The sequence below is a fragment of the Electrophorus electricus genome, chromosome 8 (assembly GCF_013358815.1).
Source record: "Electrophorus electricus isolate fEleEle1 chromosome 8, fEleEle1.pri, whole genome shotgun sequence".
NCBI classification, from domain to species: Eukaryota; Metazoa; Chordata; class Actinopteri; order Gymnotiformes; family Gymnotidae; genus Electrophorus; species Electrophorus electricus.
In genome coordinates, this window is record NC_049542.1 from 8,663,843 (window position 1) to 8,684,653 (window position 20,811).

At 42.5% G+C, this 20,811-nt stretch overlaps 1 protein-coding gene across 4 annotated transcripts in view; it reads left to right on the forward strand.

Annotated features, from left to right (window-relative positions):
- wasf1 (WASP family member 1) overlaps positions 1 to 20,811 on the forward strand; it is a 63,726-nt gene that overhangs the window by 888 nt on the left and 42,027 nt on the right. Inside the window, exon 2 of one of the 4 annotated variants that reach the window (XM_027001304.2) lies at positions 12,281 to 12,341. The exons of the other annotated variants lie outside the window; for them this stretch is intronic. The gene's annotated coding sequence lies outside the window, so the exon portion shown is untranslated. The remainder of the gene's footprint in view (positions 1 to 12,280; positions 12,342 to 20,811) is intronic. 4 annotated transcript variants of the gene reach the window in all.

The window sequence follows — 20,811 nt, forward strand, 5'->3', positions numbered from 1 at the left end:
CTGTTCCTTGGTTGCATAGTGTAACTGATCGTGTCTTGAAATGCAACCCGTTGGGGGGTGGGGGGGGGGGGGGGGCACATCTGCAGTTAGCACCGAACCGTGTGGAAGCCCTCTTGGTTTTACTGCTGACTAACGAGGTTTGCCAGTACACAGTGATCGAACTCACACTTATATGTTAGTTTGAGATGCCCTTCCCAAATGTATAAAGTCCAGAAGGTTGGTTATAACAGTTGTACCTCATTTCTTCAGGCATATCATGTATTTTCCTGGCGTGTACTTCTCAATGAGAGATGGTGTTAGAAGTGTCCTTACTGTAAAATTAGGATATTGTACAACTGTCAGCATAAATATATAAGTTTGTGGCATGTCGAAATGCGGCGCAGTCAACATTATTATTTGTGTGGTAGTTTTTGAAGTTTAGGTCGAAATGTCTCCACGGTTTTTCACTGTTCGGGGGGAGGGCAGAAAATCATGGGGAGACTCTTTGTGAAACCTGAGACTTCTGTGCTGTGGTATGAACGAAAAAACTTCTCTGAGTGATTGCACGATTTATTGTAATTTGTCTAGGTGTTTAAATTAAATTGTATGCCACACCAGCGTTCTAAACTAGGAAACTAAAATCTATAAATTGAATGGATAAATGAAATAAGAGACAAATAAGAAATTTCCCACACAGCTTATGCTATCCTAATTTTAAATGTATTCAATAATTATTACTATTTTCTGTCCTGTCACTTAAACTGCATAAGAAATTATTTCGGAATGGAAACGAAACCTTTAAAAGAAATGAGCTGGCCCTGGACGTGTTGAGCAGAACACCTTTCGCAGAGGTGCGAACTGGCAGTCAACGTCTCATCCATAAACGATGTCGATTATTTTAAAAACTTAAAAAATAAGACTGTATTAAGATGTAAGATATCGGACGAATCTGGATTTAAGCTTCAGAACATTTAAACATTTACAGGATCTGAATAAAAACGTATATTTGTATATTTGCTGTATTGGACAATTATTGACAATGCCTTTGCCTTGGCAGCTGTTGAATTTTTTTGATAATTGAAGGAGGCGTCTAAACGATCGGTTTACAACAGATAACGCTTGATACACACACTCTGCGGATGCATACATCGGATACACACAAAGCAGAACGCGCATTTTGCAGGGTGCCCTAAAGCATGTTAAACTTTATGGCCTTTCGCATGAGACGATTAACTAAACACCTAATATTATTAACATCTCAGTATAGACTTCACCTTATAATATATGGAGAATTAATATTAAATATTTACTGTGAATAATTTATTATGCTGTATAATTTATTCTACTACATCATCTATTAATATACAGCAGAAATTTCAACTAGTTTTCATGAACAATTTTTATCCTATTGCACTACTAAAAAAAAAAAGATGCATTTGTTTATATTTGTTTCTGCTTTTGTTCTGTTTCTGACTAATGTCAACAAATAATCCCCATTATGCTGAGTATCAGTAGGCCAGTATGGTTTAACTTCAGTAGTCTCTGCTGGCGAAGCACAAAACTGCGTTTTTCCATGATTTAGGCCATTATGTATTCATTAAATGCCCTTCTAGCATGCAGTCGCTTCTGCATGGCCACCCGTTGGTGCCAGCGATGCTCATGTCTCACTCGTTATCCCACCGCAGCAGAATGGACCACGCAAACAGTAAGGGGGGGGGGGGCTCGGGGGGGGGTGAAGAGAAAGGCGAGAAGTATGGACCACTGGATGCAGCAGAGGAAGTGATCAGGCTGAGATGAGAGGACAAGGGGGAGAAAGGGGGGAGGCAGCGTGGACATAGAAAATGTCTCATGGTGTTTAGGCACGTCTGAGGCTTCGCTGTGTGTCCCAGCTGTTGGGATGGCTCAGACACGGCACACTTTGTTCCCCGTGCTCTGTCAAGGCTGGAGGCTCCACAAAGCTGTTTCTGTGCTGCAGGGACTGAGGGGGGGGGGTCACTCTGTGTGTGAGCTTGTGTGTGTGTGTGTGTGTTTATTTCCCGACTCTGTTTTTGAGAGATGAGTACACTGGCATTGGCTTTGAATGTCTTGCTGGCTGCATATTAAGGCCTGCAACACTCCTCATGCTGTTAAATGTGTATGAGGATCAGCTGTAAGAGTTGGAGTGTGTTTGGGTAATGCATAATTTAATTGAGAAGGCTGTACTGATCAGCTGATCTTTAAAGAGTACATACATGTTGCCCTTTGTAGGAGTGAAAAGGCAGAACTAGCTTTTAATAATATAAATAATCTGATCAGTAGACCACAGTTAACATACATTCAGGGTCAGGCTTCTAGCCAACATTCGCTCCTAGCGGTCACTCGCTCCAGTGGGATCTGTGTTCCAAATCTCTCTCAGGCTCTAACAGTCTAATGAAAGAAAACACACCCATGTTAGTAGGCTGGCAAAAACCTCGCACAGGTGCGAGCCATTTTAATTGCCCAGTGATTCATTCAGCAATGGCAAAGATGATGTTCTGCGAAGACCCTGGTGCCACAGTTCTTAAACAATATATTTGGGAAGACAATTCCTTATTGTCCTTTAAAAATACAGTAAGGCTAAGGTTATCTTGGGAATGCAGCGTTTGACATAAATTAAAAAGGTGGAGCCAGAATGTTCTGAATGCCTATGTAAGCTCCTGTGGTGCATCCAGCCTTTATTTTCTACAGCTGTGTCATTCGGTGTCATAAGGTAATCCATCTGAAGGTCTGACAAATGGCACAGGCCCTGTGCTGTTTCCCCTCTAACTGAACAACAGGTGAAGACTGACACTTTATGCAGTGCAAGGCGGCATTTTTACTGGGCGTGTCTTGGTTGGGTGTGGGGTGGGATGTGGGGACTGAAAGATAAGGTTATTAGAGAGTGCAGCAGGTGCCTGATATTGTGGCTGCAGACCTGTGAACGTGCAGCGAACCAGGTCTTTGCATGCCATGCTGGGTTATTCAGGCTGACCAGAAGCTCAAAAGCTAAACATAATGGAACCGCTCATTAAAAGAAAGGTCCTTGTTCGAAGTATCGAACCACAAAAAAGCAGTCTATATATTAGTGTCCTATTAATGTAAAGCCAATTACCAAGATGTTCTTGGCCACTGTAAAGGATCCAGCATTAAGCTAATGTGAATTTTCAAAGCTTAAGTCTTATGTTAATAGCTTGTCCATACTGTGAAGGTAGTAAAATTTTGAACACCTTAAATGCAGCTAGGGCCAATAGAGAAGCAGGAATATTTCCGTCATGGTGAGCAGTAATTTAAAATCCGACAGTAACTAAAAGCCTGTGGTGTGTATAGAGTTTGGAGATCAAAGCTCAGTAAATAGGCAGACACTTGAATAAGGATTCTCTCCACTGAGATGCCTCAGAAATAACCTGAGTATATGGTTTCTACCTCCCACGGCTGGTCTTTGGCTCTTTTGAAAGTGCAGCCCATACGGTTCCATTAAGAAGCACTTGGAGAGCACTAACTGCATAGTTCTGTGACCTAACAGGCACCCGTGATTGGCAGACACTGCTTGGGTATATTCAGGAACAGTCTCTTCTTTCTCAGTCGATGGGAATCAATCAATCAATCAATCAGTCAATAAATCAATCTTGATTAATTAAAGAAAGTAAACTTTATATTTACCTTATATGGTGAATTTGGACAGCATTATGAATAGGCTTAAATCCTAAGTTGAGCTCCTAAATTTATGGCAGCTGTTTTTTAACAATGCTCTTACATAAGTGTTCAAACTGATTAGTCAGTACAGTGTATTTTCAGTATATCCTGGACACGACCCATAATACTTATTTGCAAGATTGTATTGCTACACATATACATCATGTCTTCTGGCTCTGAACACTTTCTCTTTTTTTGCACCACTCTTCTTTTTTTCATGCTTTTAGACATTTGGCTGCTGATCTCACTTGCTCTTGCCCATAATGGACATCATTCTGCCTCTTACTTGCTGGCTCGCCCCGTCTCCTCCTGACAGTGTTTTGCCTCAGCAGCGGCAAAGATAAGGAGGCAGCAGGTTAGCGGGACCCATACATCCCGTTTCCGCTTATTAAAGCCTGCTGGTCCCGAGAGCTCTCACTTTAGTCATGCAGGAAACTGACTGACTCGTGCAGGCTGGACCTCTTTGGTGTCACTTAAGTAATCAGCACCACAGCAGATAGGCTAAGCATTACAGCAGCCCTGGAAAAACCTGATAGTTACAGGTTGGGTTGGTTTTTGTTTGTTTGTTTGTTTGTTTGAGCACCACTAGTCAGAGAGGTCAGCTCGAAGGCCTTATCTGTAGGTCTTTTAGCAATGCAAATAGAACATGTGACATTAGTTACGGTAATTACCACCCTCCCCTCCCCAGGTCAAAGGCCACAAGGTCCATCAAACCGAAGAAGGAACAGTCTTCGATTTTTGGCACCACAGCCATCATGTAACTGGGCCCTGCATACTCACGGCATGGTGTGGCAATTCTAACTCTGAATGGGAGCTCTCCACAGAGGTGGACCCGGTGTCTGCTTACACCCCCAGGGCTTGGGGAGATTCCTTTGTCTACTATAGAAACAGGTGGTGGCCAAACAGCTTTTTAAAGGGAACAGGGAACAATAGGGCATCGATAGTACAGTGACTAGTGCTACTTCAAGGGGGCAAAACAGTAAGTATAATATAGATTTTTAATCTGATTTCTTGGGTTTCATGATTAGAAATCACTCTGTTTTGAAAAAAAGGTTTTTTCCTCATGTCATATTATGAATATAATAATTTGAATATTCAAATTGTGCTGTATGCCCTCTCAGATGTTTGAGCAACCAGGTGGAGGTGTATGATACGGAACTGAGATCAGTGTCTAGGTTTTTCCCAAGGTCTAAGGTTTACTGACTTGTTTGAAATGTGTTGTTCACAGCTCAGAATGCAGGGGCATCTGGTTCTGTGAGTCATTCTTCCCACATCATGCAAAGTGATCTCTGTGTCACTGCCAGTGGCACAGTACTAGGATGGCTGTTTTGTGTTTTTCCTTTCTTTAAGCTCAAAAGCTACTCCCACCATGCTTCTGAAAAGCATCCGCAAAACATCAAGCAGGCAGAGACTAACGTGGGCTGAACCATGGAGAAGGTCAGGTACACTCACAGCGCCACCACATGGGCAACTCCAATCATGACCACATGGCTGGAATCTCCATCGTTAAATTACAGAGGTGAAGGAAGCCATAATTTAGCATTTTAGCCACCAGCACCTTCTCCCTATCCCTGGCACATTCCCGGTCAAAAAGCAGGGAAACACTTAGCAATGAAATGCATCTGAGCCTTTTTTACAAAAAAACTTCACCTGGGGAAAAAAGATATAAGTGTGTACAGCAAGCCGGCTGCTGCCTTGAGTCAGTGAGTGATAGTGGTGCCGGGGGTGGAGGGTGTTTAATTGCACCTGTCCGTGCCAAGCCGATGCCAATTTGCATGGAAGCTGCTTTGCATCTGGAAGGAAAAGTTAGGGAACACAGGTGGGCCCAGCTGGAGCTTACATGGACCTTTCACACAGGAGACAAGCCATCAGTCAACGGAAAAGAGCTAGCCCACAGTCCACGACATGCAAGGCATTTTTTGTGTTCATCGCAAGGACTTAATTATGGCAGCACATTGAGCGATTTAGCGCTCCAAGAATCCGATGAAGAGACAGTGGCATCAACAAAGAATCAAGGTACTGAGACAAAATGTCACTGCATTAGTGTTCGTAAATGTGCTTGTTTGGATTGAGAACTGAGAATGGGTGGGGGCGCTTTAGCTGAGGGGGTAAACAGCAGGAGTGGAGGAAGTTCTCGCCTCTCCTCTGGTGCTGGCAGGAACATAGAGGGTTTTATTTTTATTCTTCATATTCAGACACAGTCAAAGAGAGAAGGAGGGAGTGGAGGAAAGGGGGAGCGATGGAGGAGGCATTTCTTTTGTTTGGACGGAAATAAGTTGCAAGGGGTCAAACACTAAGGAGAGTCCATACTGGAAGAATATTTGTGCTATGGCAGCCTGTGGTTAGCTATTCCGGGAGGATGTAGGCGTTGCTGTTCTAATTTGAGGAGCCTGTAGCTAATGTATAATGAAATGCCTTTTTTAAAGGAGCTAATTTAGTCCATATTTACAGGGTTCACATGGTAATGGTTGTTTCCATGGATCACAGATGGTAATAACTGATTTTAATGCTAAGATGAGGATCAATGAACTTAAAATTGCTTTGCAGTTGGTCCTCGAAAAAGATGCAGGTCAGTGACTACTGACATGTTGAATGGTGCATAATGAAGTGGGTATGTTCCTCGAGTATAGACATATTCATGTGCACTCGCACCTCTGGACCCATGTCCTTGCTTTCAAGGCCTTCCGTTTTTCTCACGTCCGCATTTGCGCTGTCTCACACGGAGCATCAGCAGTGTGGTAACTCATAAGGGTGCTGCAGCGTAAGAGGCTCAGGAGTTACAAGATGTGTCCCTGAGCCAGTGGGAGTACGATAGTGTTGAGGTAGAGGTGGAGGATAAGGGCTGAGAACAAGGTGCTTTAGCTGTGAGCCTTTAACCAGGCAAGGTCTCCCCTTTTAATCTTGACCTTTTCTCAGAGCATGCAGCAACACCCATTCCACTAAACCTGAGCAGGATGATGTGTGTTATTTTGCCTGTGGTCTTTCACATCTTTGGGGGTCTATGAGGTTGTGCTTCTGGTCCAGTTGTTACCAGCTCTCCTTCGGGAGATCTGTGTTTCAACCCAAATTTATTAGACCAATTATTCAAGGACTTCAAATGAGTTAGATTGGGGCTCAAACCAAACCATAAAGTGCGCAGTGTGGAAGATTTCCAGGAGCAGCACTGACAACAACTGTCCTGGATTATATGCTTTTTATATCTACAGCTGGAATAGTGACACAAATGTAATTTCTCCTCATGGAGGACTGCAGTGACTGTAAAAGGAGAAGTGATGATTATGTAATACAAGCAGAGTGGATGAGCAGTCTCACAAGCATAACTGCCATAATGTAGCTATATAGGTCATAAATGAAACTGGAAGCCCAGCTATAAATGGATATACTGCAGATGCTGTAGACTGCTTCATGCGCTACAGAGGCTAATTAAATCTCATTTACTTGATCTAATTTATGGACCAGTTTTGTGTGATATGGGTTCAGGATTCTGGATTGCAAGACCAGTTGTTGAACATCAAGGACATACAACATCATTTATTATTTCCACTGCTTTACATACCTGATTCATCTCTCAGTGGGCTTGATGATGATAAGATGACTGAGTGGAACCAGGTTGATATAGGTGTCTGAGCAACGAAAATGCTGAACTGTGTAGAGCAAACTCTCAAGGGAATGGCACTGCAGACCAATGTGAAAATTAAGAGTTGGGGGGGGGGGGGGGGATTAAATAAATTAACTTCCCAGATTTCCCCTGTCTGGACAATTTAAGAGTCGTTATCCTCTATTTTAAACAATGTTAAAATAGAGAACTGGGGACATCCACTCAGGTGCCATCAAATCTTACTTGCAGCTGTCCACAATGACCGTGTGGCTCATTGTCAGATTATAGTGGTCTTGACAGGTGTCACAACTGTCTCCAAGAAGGTCTCAAGGTTGCATTGTCATGTGTGATGGAATGGAGTCCATCAGGATGAGTTGTGTTGCTGTAGAGGTTATTGCCTGAGGACAAATTGTAATAAACTAAGTTCACAGACATGAAAGATTACACAAATAATGACTGGATCTGTAGCATTGGAACTCAAAAGGTCTGCAAGGAGGAAAAATGCTTTCTTGCCAAAGTTATGCCTATAGATAAATAATTGATCTGCCGCCAACTGAAAGCAAAGACTGGGCAGTCTCTGTCGCTTCTTTAGATCAATACAAATGTAATAGCAGTAGTAGGGTAATAGTGCTGCCATTTTGACTGAACATTTTTGAAAGAATAGGAGCGGTGAGGCGTTCTGGACCAAGGGCTTATGGGGATCCGATCAATACAAGGTAATAGCCTTGAAGGTGCTGCAGGTATTAAACCCATCACATATCATGGCACACTACAAACGCAAGCAAGCCTGCAGAGGATCAAATGAAAGACTAATAAATCCTGGAAAAAAGAAACCACCTACAGACCATAGAGTTGACATTTGAGATGAAAAGAGACCTAAAGGCAAGTGCTGATAGGGTGTGATATCTGTGCCTGCTTAGTGTTTCCTCACAGATTCACACCTCCATGTTATGACATTTGATTGTGGCAGCTGGTGTCCATGGGCCGCTAGTAGGGCATTCCAGGGGTCAGGGCGAGCTCATCTGTAATTCCCTTTCAGTCCACTTTGATATGCAGACCACAGTGGGTTCGTCCCAAGGCTTCCTGAGTGGCTAATGCTGTTGCCCAAGCAGAACTCTTCTTTGTTCCAAATGGAGGGATGGAAGGAGTGACATGCAGTAATCACAAGATGTCGGACGAAAAGCAGGGGGGAGGAGGCGTAATTACAGGATTAGCCAGCAACACAGCAGGCCAAGGTCTGAAGCTTTGGGTACGTGCCACACTGAGCCTACATAAATGTAACATCAGTGTTTGAGAAGGACTCATCTAGCCAATTAGGCTCAAGCTCGTAGAGTTCAGCAGGTAAAGAGTTGTTTACACATGTTTTGTTTACACAACAGCCTGAAGAGGTAAAGCTTAGCCTAATCATCACTTTAGTGCATATGTCAATATCACAGTGCTAGTGTGGTATACAGCTAGTGCACTATGGACTGACATAGTACTGACAGAATTGGTCAGGATTTAGACAGGTGCTTATTGGTCACAGTGTGGTAGAGGAGATGACAGCAAGCATGTTAAGCGCTAACATGAAAGGGTCCAGCAAGTAAGAACACCACTTTGTCTGCTGATTCTTGAAAATGCGTGAGATGCAGGCACATTCTGCTGCCCTTCCGTGGCTAACTCACAGCCTCGGGCTAAGATGTATGCTCGCCAGACAAAAACGAACATCATGTAAGGAGAATGACACTGTTAAGGAGAGTAGAAGAGAGAAAATAGAGAAGTTGGGGTGGCCCTCCAAGATGAACTGGGTTTGCTTTGCCGCCTTTTACCTCAGACGACACACGCTACAAGCCAAGTTAAAAAAAACTCAGTATGTACAAATAATCTCTCATCAATCTCTGTTGGTTTGGCCACCTGTGGAAGACAGTAGCATGATAAATAGTATAGGAAGAGTTAGAAAAATAAGCAGAAATAATAATTCTTATAAATAAGCATTTTACACCATATATGATAAGATGATAAAATGATAGTTGGGGTGGACACACTGACTTATTTCTCTCTTCAGCATGTAAACCATCCACTGGTCCCCTCAGGCAAGTTTTTGATGAGTACGAGTTTACTTAGTGGAGGCAAGCAATAACATTACTCTTCACCTCTCATTCCTCACTCTGCCCCATCAACGTGCACCTGCGGCCGCAAGTCGATGCCCTGATCATTATTCATTATTGGGCGTCCGTAGGCACGTATACAGTCAATTGGGCTGACTCGGAGAGTGTCTGCCTGCTCCTCTAAAAGTGCATTTTCTCTCTCAGACATACGTACATTAATCAGATTAAGAAGTGCACAGGCTTGAGACAGTGGCCGAATCACCGTGCATACACTGGTGTGAATGCAAGGCCAGCAGTGTTGTATTTCACTGTTGGCAATGCAACTACAGTTTCTAATGAATAAAATAACTGCCCCACCATTTCTGTGGTGGATGGATATCGTTGGCCAGAGGTTGTCTTGTGGGGTTTAATGGTGAAATCCTGCACCATGGTGCACACCTCTGGCCTAACAGAGGCGCTGCTCTTTGTGTGGTGTGCATTTGGGGGAGGTTGGGATGCCACGCGTGCTTCGGATGTGCCATCAAGATATGTGATTGTTGTGCTGCTGTAGAGAAAGCCCTGTTTGTGTGCAGAATGAGCTCCCACTCTCCCTTCATTCTCTGAGAATGGTATGACCCAGTGGCCCATGTGGGCTTTTCCAAAGCAGAGTTGCTGTGTGATTGTTTGAATGTTTGAAAGACCCTCAGTGACACTTTTCAATAGATCTAGTCTCTATCAAATAGCTGGATGTCTATAAGTTGCTGCCCCCCCTTGCCCTGGCAGTCCGATTGGCATACTGCGCCAATGGCACCACCACTAGCATCGAACACCACGGTGGGCCGGACGAGCCTTCGGCGCCTGCCGGCTTTGTGTGCCCAGAATCACCCCTTTCATGGCAAATCCACAATGGTGACCAAGCCTTTTCAAAGGGCTCATTTTGGCTTTAATGACTTTACAGTTGTGCAGCTGGGTCTCTTGGGAAAGCTTCAGATATGCTCTAGTGATAAACTGGCCTGTAGTCTGGTACCTGTCATGCTAGACACATCCTATCTTAGTTACACTGTAATGTAAGTTACGATTATAGTTTACTGCATGCACTTAGATTATATCCGTGTAACTGTGTCTCTATTATTGTTGGAGACAAGTCATTGACGAAAATAACAACAGACTGTGACTTCATCTTGCACCCAAATATCTATTCAAAAATGGCTTTGTGGTTCAAAACCAGCAAGGGTAGATGGTGGCTGACAAAGTGTCCATGGTAACGGATAGGCCCCAATTCTACAATTAGGCCTATAAAATAAATGGATATTATGATAGGTATACCTGCAAAGATGCAACTTCATGCCAGAAAACTGAGATTAGAACATAGTCAGTTATATTTGACAGACTGTGTTCAAATAGCAGTTTTGTTAGTCTAAACATTCAAAGTGTTAAATGTTTAGATTAACAGCCTAGCATAGGCTATCAGCACAGTCAAGATAATCCTGTAGGCTGTCGTCTGGAAATGGTACGCAATACATATAAATGGCTGGTAGATGGACAAATCCCAGTGTTCATACAGACACTACCATCAAACCACATCCAGTGTGGAGAGCTTATTGATGGATTCAAATCACAGCCACTTGCAAATGGACATTTCTCAAGGTTTTTAAGACCCTTGCTTGTAGTACTGAGCAATATTGACAAAATACAGAACAAATAATGATATTTAGCTGATGCTTTTATCCAAAGAGACTTACAATTATGACTGAGTACAACTGGAGCAATTGAGGGTTAAGGGCCTTGCTCGGGCCCAACAGTGGGAACTTGAACCAACAACCTTCTGATTACAAGTCAAGTACCTTAACCACTGAACTACCACTGCCCGTAGTTTCCACATGGTATTAAAGATAATGGAACGCTGCTTCCTGCATACTAAACACTGTATCCAGCACTATAGGGCAAACCTGACAGCTTGTTTGGATTTCATTTATTTATTTTCTTAATAAAACAATTAAATTATACTACTTTAAACAGTACTATAAAATTTAAACGGACAGAAACCCAAGTCTCTACTTGGAAACTACTTTTTATTTTTTTGTGTGTGTTTTGAAATGCAATAAGTTGCGACATGCCATTATGTTCATCTACAGTGCTCACTATCACTAAATACCATTAAAACTAAACATCCATATAATTATGTGAAACCAATGCCAACACATATATTTAGATGGCATAACCATACAGCTGAGCTGGCATGTCGTCAAACGTTTTAACAAACCAGTTTCTGCTTTGTGAGCTAACAGTAACATCACCAAGAAGTGCCAAAATTAACTTTGCTACCAACGACTAATGCATCCAGCTCATCTCAGTGACAGATTTCCACTGCATCCCTCTGCAGTTGTCGCGTCAGTGCCGTGCAAGATCTAGTGTGTAATTTGCAGCAAGGTGTCATTTGGAGGTTTGGCAGATGCACACCGTGTCTCTGCTCCCAATCCAAGCTGTCCTGTGAAAATCGCACCCGCACACCCCACACTGACAAGATGAGCAATTGAGGCAAGATTGGGACAAGCCAGATGAATTTGGTGATTGCACTTGTTATATTAATTAGTTTTAGTATCTTATTTAAAGCATGTTAAATTAAAGTTATGTGTCTCTAAATGTTTAGTACAGTACAATAATATACATTAACTGAAGTTCCTTCAATTAAAAAATTGTTATTGTATGTTAATAATCACCAAGTGCAGATATCTAATGAAATGTACATATACGTATATATAAATATTCATATTCACTGGTCCGCTCTGAAGATTGCCCTGTGGGTTACACTGTCCTGTGGACAAAAGACATGCAAGTTCAGTCAGTCTAGAATGTGCGGTAGACTTGAAGATTCATTCTCTCTCTCTCTCTCTCTCTCTCCTCTTTCATATTTCCTCTGATGGTCCAATTCCACCCCTTGGATTAGCCTTGAGTCCAACAGGGCTCTAAAGCCAGGGAGTGTGTGAGGAGCTGTTGTTTTGTGTAAGGTAACTCAAGGTCACACTTGGCACATCTCGGTTCACTTTTTTTTTTTTAGAAGCATACCTCCACTTCCTTTTCCTTGTTTTCCTGGCACTGAGACATGCGGTGTAGCATAGCCTGTAAGCTATGGAGTAGTGACACCATTTCTGTTGTTTTGGCTTTGCGATCAAGAGCGTAGAATTTGAAGCAAAATAATTAGTGTATGCAGAATTCCAGCTTTAATTTGAGGGTCACTTCATGTATGACAGGTGAACCATATAGGATTCACAGCTAGGGGTGGGCGATTCAGTTATCGTTATCATGATAAAAAGTCAGAAAAGGTAAATATGATGTTAAATTTTTGCAAAATTGCCCTTCCCTTATTACTGCCCTGTCCATACTTTGGTTCTTCCATTTCAGGGAAATACATGGTTGGTTACTCGATTGTTTATTGCCTTATTTATGCCATCATTAACTCAAGCAAAAAATATGTAGCGTTGATACCAGATGTAATATTTGCATCTGGAGTCCTAACCCTCAACAGGACAGAAAAATGTCAGCCAAATAATTAGACATGTCAAAATGTAGGCTACCTATTTAAGAAGAACGTACTCTGATCATTCAACCTGGCAGACCATGAAATGCCACGGTAGTGGATGACTAGAAAATACTTTCAATCATGAAGCAAAGAATGCTAAATAGATCATGAGCAGTGTCTAGGATGTAGGCACAGATGTATCAAAGACTAAACTGAATCGAACAGAAAAAGAACACACCTTCAGCACCTTGTACTGCTTACTGCAAGATGCTAGCCTTCGATAAGCCTCAGAATCAGATTGGCATAAAAATTAAAGCTCTTGTAGAGGGTTTTAGCTGTTTGTGAAATGAAGATGAAACCGTAGCAATACACTGGAATGAGGAAACATAAAACAGGACCTGCTTATGGTCCTGAGCCTGCAATCTTAGCTGGATGGCACAGCCATGTGTGGTTGTCCACTCAAGGTTTCATCCTCTCAGCCTTACGTTGTTTTTCCTCACCACTGTCTGCTCTTTGGTCTGCTCTACTGGGGCATGTACCCAGACATATGTAAACCTGCTTTGTGACATCAGCTGTTGTAAAAAGTGCTATACAAATAAAATTTCCTTTGCTTTGGCTAACGTTATACTGGATGGCACAAACATGTTTGACTCACGTTATGTTGTGGCTTCTGATGGCAGTGCTGGGAGTTCTCTGCTGCACGGATTTCAAAGGTCTTGGAGCTCACTATTTGGCACCGTGCAGCAGGACATTGCACTGAAACCTACCTAGCATCTGGTAATGTTCATGTATATGGGTGGTGACTTCAACCACTCAATCACATGGTGAGTCAACCAGTTTTAGATATGAATAACTTTATGAAACATGACAACTTCATGTAAGATTATGTTAATATGTAATTGATTACATTTTTTATTTCAAATTAATTTGATTTAGTCATTTGGAATGGGGTGACAGCATTAAAAAGGACCCTTAAAATATCAATATACTGCATCAAATTTTCTTTGTTCCTATTCAAATGCAAACCAAACAACAAAAATTGCATCACTGTCCAATTATTTAGAAACCATGGAAAGCCAGCATGCACACACACACACACACACACACACACACAGGATGCATGCATGCACACACATGGACACCAACTGCTTGGACAGGTTACATGAGCAAAATCAGATCATACCCTGTCAGACACTGCATTGTGTGTGTGTGTGTTTGTGTGTGTGTGTGTGTGTGTGTGTGTGTGTGTGTGTGTGTGTGTGTGTGTGTGTGTGTGTGTGTGTGTGTGTGTGTATGTGTGTGTGTTGTGTGCGTGTGAGAGAGAGACAAAGAGAGAGAAGAAGTGGCTGAGGCTGTCCTCTCTAATCGCGCTCTACAGTCAGAAACTGTGTGTGTGTGTGTGTGTGTGTGTGTGTGTGTGTGTGTGTGTGTGTGTGTGTGTGTGTGTGTGTGTGTGTGTGTGTGTGTTTGTGTGTGTGTGTGTCCTCTCTAGTCATGTTCTACAGATACAGTCAGAGAGACTTGAAGGACCAGGATTAAAAGCATTGTCTGACTCCCATTTTGCTAAGGTGTTGGTTTCACATGGAAGTATTTTGCCCAAAGCAGGAATACAGCACCTTCCCCTACAGCAATTCAGTCTCTAGTGAGGTGTGCATGCAGGCATTTGTGTGTGGTTGTTGTTATTGTGGTGGTTGGGTGTGTGTGTGTGTGTGTGTGTGAGAGAGAGAGAGAGAGAGAGAAAGAGAGAGAGAGAGAGAGAGATCCAACTATTGTTTCCTTTGTGTCTGCACAGACAAGCACAGGCGTTATAATGAGGCTCTTCCAACAGCAGAATAAGTGCGGCTGTGCATCTCGTGGGGTGCCACTCATTATTCATGACTCTCATTCCTGCCCACTCAGCACAGGGTAGAAAGAGAGCACATTTGTGTTTGCCTCTGCGCTCAGCTGCTCCATATTGTGACGGCTATCTCCTGCTCCTGCCACATGCTTGCTGTTCTTAGGGACAAAAAACCCCCCACCCTCCTATATTAAATACCAGCACACCTGGTTTTGTTATGTCAGGCTGGAGAAATGGTTTCCAGTGAGCTCCCACGTGTCCCTTGAACTTACAGTGTTTATAGAGCTGGTCCAGTTTACATTTTCAATACCTAATTTTGAAGAATGAATAAAGAAACATTGCATGAATAAGGAGAGACAACAATTCCAGAGTTTTCAGTGGTTGTCAGGTCTGCCACATGACTTATGACCTTTGATGTTACATGCAAAATGTTTTGCACCAAGCCCTTCACTCCTTGCAGTTTTACATCTGATATATTAGGTTTTTTAGAGTTCTTGATGTCTATCTTTTATTTCTAGTAATAACCTTGCACTATATTGGACTGTTTGCACTTGTGTAGCATGTTGTCTGTTGCACTGTTGTTTTTGTGTTGCACCGTGGTCCTGGAGGAACACTGTCTCATTTTTGTTGTGTACTTGTATATAGCTGAAATGACAATAAAACCTCTTTGAACTTTGAACTTGAACTTTGAACCTACTTTATTATCATACTTTTCAACATTTCTTAGTTGGAGCTTGTAAGAACATTAGTTAATTCACCTATTAATATTGCTTCTCTAAACTCAGAAGAAGAGCCAGTGAATCAAATATTTATATATATGTGCTCTGATACCTACGTTAACGCATATCTGGTATTCACAGAACAGTTTAATTTAAACCTCACAAAAGGAAGGGTTCTAACCATGCGATTGCAGTTATGTCCATATCTGTGTGAATGTGTTGCGCCTGATGCTCTGCTGTGTCATTGCATGTAAAACGTATGAAAGATGAACTCACGCTTCATTGGATACTCTGTCCTCATTGGCACCTCAGCTCATGTCGGGGACAAGGTGTCAAGGTATTTTTCAGTCATCCATGACAGACACAGAAAGACTGGAAAATGCAGGTTAGTGATTAGTTACATCTCTGATGCAACTCTTTGCCAGCAAGACCTGCGTAAATGCATTGGTTTTGGAGATTTCCTGATGGTTATCTGTGTCTCGCAGGCAGCCCTACATCATTTCTCCGATGGTCACATTTCTCACAAACACACTGGTTACCGTGATCTCTCTAATTAAACATGGACCGCAATAATGGCATAACATTACTGCGTGAGATCTTGGGCATCGGTGTGTAGCCCTGTTACCAGCGCCATCCCATCGTCCTAATCTGACCTGACTGCAGTCAATTTGAGCCGGTTCATTCTACGATCATGTGTGATGGGTGCAACAAGCAGAATGTGTGCAGCTCACGTGGGGGTAAAAAAGAGCAGAGCAGGGCCATCTAGATGTTTTTGCTACCAGGCTGGTTGCCTTGTATCAGATCGTATGAAGCCATGTTTCTTGCTTTTCGAAGAAAGATGATAACAGCGGGGCACAAATATGCTGAAACGACTGCTTTGTTATTTATAGTGAACTTTCCCAGACAGGCGTTCGACAGCTTTGGGCAAAGTTACGCTGAGTGTATTTTACAGTCCTTATTTCAGTGCGTTTAAACCTAATTTAGAATCACTGTGCAAAGTAAACAGACTAAAGAGCTGATCTAGCTCACCATATTCACTATGTCATCATAAATTTCAAGCAAGTGTGAAATCTTTTTAGCAATGTTCTGGAAGTCTTATCAGATTTTGTGATTTCAGTGCACATAAAAATTATTGGATGGAAACATGGCTCGGATTTTATAATTGCATATTAAATTTCAACATTCATTTGTATATTTCACTTATAGGTTTTGTATGGTATTATTGACCTCACATTTGCCTAGTGCAGCTGTTTGTACCATCTAAATATATTATGCACATTTTGTTGGCTTTGCAATGTTCATTGTCAGAAAAGGTCTTTTCTTCTTAAGGTTCATCTGGACAAGTAAGTATTTTACTAAAATACAATTGCTGTAATTATATCACTGTTGTTAATCTTTTACTGTAACAGTGACCAAAGAAAAGGACAAATCAGAATGGTAGCTGAGGGACAAAAAACCATTTACTAAAATCCATCCTGATGTTTTCAATATGAATTCTGGTTCATTTCTGGGACCAGTGTTTTTGTCAGGAAATGTCATCTTGACACTGGACAAAGTGACCAGTAACATTTCAGTTTACAAGATATTCAGTAGCTCCATTCAGTGGGCATCCATTTGAATTCCCCACATTAGCCTGCTGTTGGGCCACTGTGCAAGTGTGTACATCTTCACGTCCTTCAGGGTCATTTCTGTGTGTCAGGTGTCCAATCAGGGAGCCATCTCTCTGGCAGCTCCTCCTTGGCTACAGCAAGGCATCGTGGGACATGGCGCAGATGGGGGACGGTGTGTGTCAGGTGTGCAGACAGATAAGGAGCTGTCTCCTCCAGCAGCAAAGCAGTCTGAGATATCAGCATTCTTCCAAGTTACTTATCAGTGCAAGTCAACTTATCAGCCTGACTCCCACCTGAGCCAAGGTCAAACAAGACCATCTTTACGCCAATTGAATGAACAAATCTGTGTCTTGATATTCAAAGAAGGATGGGGTTGAATCATCTTTCCTGATGATTCAACAGGGTTTGAGCTTCAAATTCAAACTGGCCAACGTGCTACATGTGGTCTTACGGAAAATGACTGATCTGATCAGGAGAGAAAGACACCATGGTGTGCCTCTCCCTCGTCACTTTGCCACAAACCAGTGTCTGTGCTCAGGCATTTCTCATTCTCCTCCAAAGGTTGACAGTGCTGCACATTCTCTTTTACCCACACCAGAGGAGAGCCTTCTTTAGCTGCAGTATTCTTGCCCTGTCTTATCATGGCAGATTTAGATTGAAAAGCTCTGGGGTTTTTTTGTTTGCTTTTTTTTTTTTTGCTAGTGCAGAGGAATGCTAACACTTTTCAAAAAAAGTGTGGGTTTGTGTCAAGAGCACTGTGGGGGTGTGTATTTCTTTGGCTGTGTTTTTTTTTTTTTTTTTTTTTTGGTCAACTGGCAGCCATGGCAAAGCTTTGCAAAGCTATTTTTGGTTAAAGGCAGCCAAAGCTACTTTTGAGGTACCCGATGTGCCACTCTCTCCTCTCCCTGTTGTGAATGAGAGAGACCTCAGGAGATGTTTAATGGTTAACTGAAACCAGCTGTAGACACAGGCCCCCACTTACTACCTCCCAGCACTGCTGGTTTCTGTGGTGCATGATGTCTTCTGATTGGTGGTTGATTCATTGCTGGTCACTGATTTCTCTTAATGACTATGTAAATAAAGCATTTTTGTGTTTGCTACATATTTGACTGGGTACATAGAGATAGACATAATTAGCTTAATCTACAACGGTCTTTGACTTAGTCTGATCTATCTATCTATCTATCTATCTATCTATCTATCTATCTATCTGTCTGTCTGTCTGTCTGTCTGTCTGTCTGTCTGTCTGTCTGTCTGTCTGTGTGTGTGTGTGTGTGTGTGTGCGCGCATGCGTGTGTGTATTTGTGTATAGTATAATATGTATATGTCTTTGCAAAAAATGCCATTTCATACACAACCTATCGGCCCATTTCAGGACATTTTGTTTGCTTAGTTTTTGTCTTATCATCCCAGTCCTGAAATCAATTACCTTCAAGAGATTTACTGTCATTTCACAACTGAAGTACATGAACTTTCGCATATGGCACACTGCATACTGGAGCCTGGTTCGGGTTCCTATGTAGTTATGTAGACTGGATTGCCCCATCCAACCCCCCTCCCCTCCAACCATCACCATATGGACACACTTCAGACTCTTTGTACTCACATCCCTCAGACACACAGCTCAGCAGCCACTCTGCTTGTCAGAAATGACAAGAAACCGGAAATTATAGTTTGGCTGACTTCCATTCTAACGGCGTCGCCTAGCCTTGGGTCATTTTGGCATTCCAGTCATTTGTCAACTACAACAGCAGCCGCAGTTTCTTTTCAGCTTTGCTCTAACAACGGGCTGTGGAGACAGCAAGGGCTGCGTTTTCATCCGCGATGGCCTCTGCCATCACTCTGCAACCACTGCTAGGCCATGACTCTTCAGTTAAATGTACCTAGCAATCCGTGAGTCAAACTCATAGACTGTGGTCAGACTGAGTTCGGCTGCATGGCACAGTGCGCACAAACTGGCCTTACCAGCGTTGAGGTATAGGTTTGGTATTTTTCAAACCATACTGCTTTAAAATGATTGTCTCCCATCCTAGAGTATATAGCACATGGAACCACCGTGCAGATACCTTTTGTAGCCTACAGCACTAGAAAAATTCTGCCTGCTCTTGTTTTGTGAACGGTGACGCTCACAGGCTAGTGACGCAGGTCTTTGTGCATTTTATTGCAGTTCATTCATAATGACTTATTTTGAATGACTGCAGGCTTCTGTATTGTGCTTGCCATCCCTTCAGCACATCCCATCCAATTGTAAACTTGCATATAAACAAGCACATGCATGTCTGTACTGTAGTTACTATATAGTTATACTATATTACCCTTTTATAGGGATTTTCTATATTCTATATTTCTAGTCTTCATTTGCATCAGTTGCATTGATGTGAAGATTGACAGTAACTTCAGACTTTAAGTATTTTAACCTGAATATTGTTTCACTGCACCAAACAGTGCCTGAGAAAATAGGTAATCTTATATAATTCTAAAAGACAACAAACTTGTTGGGTCTAAAACATCGTTCTGCGCTGAAGAAAAAGTGGCACCAGAAAGCTACCAAACCAGCTAACTGTACAGGTCGCCAGAGGAAGCTGGTTTATCGTCACGTTCAATCAAAACGTCTTGTAGTTATCGTTCATTGACAAAAACAGTGTCGTTGTCCATAATCCTGACCAACTAAACTATACTTTCAGCATTACTTGCAGTTTAGGTTATAACTAAAGTAATAGCGTCTCAACAAGCTTTTTCACGCTCAGCGTTGTTTCGCTCGCTTCGCTGAGCTTCTCTGTTAGAAAGCTGCTAGCTAGCGTCTGTGAAGAGCAGCACTACGGAGTGCCACACATTTAATAAATACAGTTAACCGTGTGATAGTACAAACGGTGCCCAAATGTACATTAATGTTTCGCAGTAATAACGTGGCTACCGGACTAGTGAGCTGCGCCAGTCTAATCACCGTCCTGCTGATCTTTCACATTTGGGAATAATGTATATTTTGATAAGTTCTGCTACTGAGCATTTACCTGTCGGTTTGTCAGTGCTCCAAGTGGTTTAAAGGAGAGTGGAGATTTATCTTTTCCAGATAAAACAACTTACATCTTAATCGTACTTAATCCTACTTTCAACTACAATGGCTAACTTGCTACCCGTGCCAGATTGGCACCTAAACAACCTAAAGATCATTCATGCACTCGCACGAATGCGACAACGAAATTACAACTAGCTTTTTATGAAGCAAGTGGTGGCAGTGAAGAACCCTATGGTGCAGTAATAATGATGGTGATGGTGGTAATTGTGGTTTAGCGGGAGAGGCGGGGGGTCCCTTCACGGCCCTGGGTTGCCGTGGATACAGTGGAATATGAATGACATCCGGTGGAAGAACACTTCCCCCCCCCCCCCCCCCCCCCAGCATCTCCCCCCACCCCCTTCAGCTAGATTCACCACTGCATAATTTATTTTTAAAAATTCAATCAGGACACTCATAAAAAGAGGCAAGCCACCCACTGCTCTCTCCACTTCTAATGGAACAATGGCACCAGCCTACAGGAGGGAAATGAAAGAATGATACTTGTCACTCATGGAAAATTCCGTGTGGCCCCCGCACATAAACTGTTATGTGTCATGTTAAGCGTCTGGGCTCCGGGGGTGCAGCACTCAGTCCGGAGCCAGTGCGCGAATCTGAGTGAGGTTTGAGCTCTGGCAGCTTTTCCCCTTTTGCTGAGTCAGCCTATGCCAGTTTATCCATTCAAAGGCATTCAGTTAATCAAACATCAAAGAGGAAAATAGGAGGTGGATTTCTAAGCG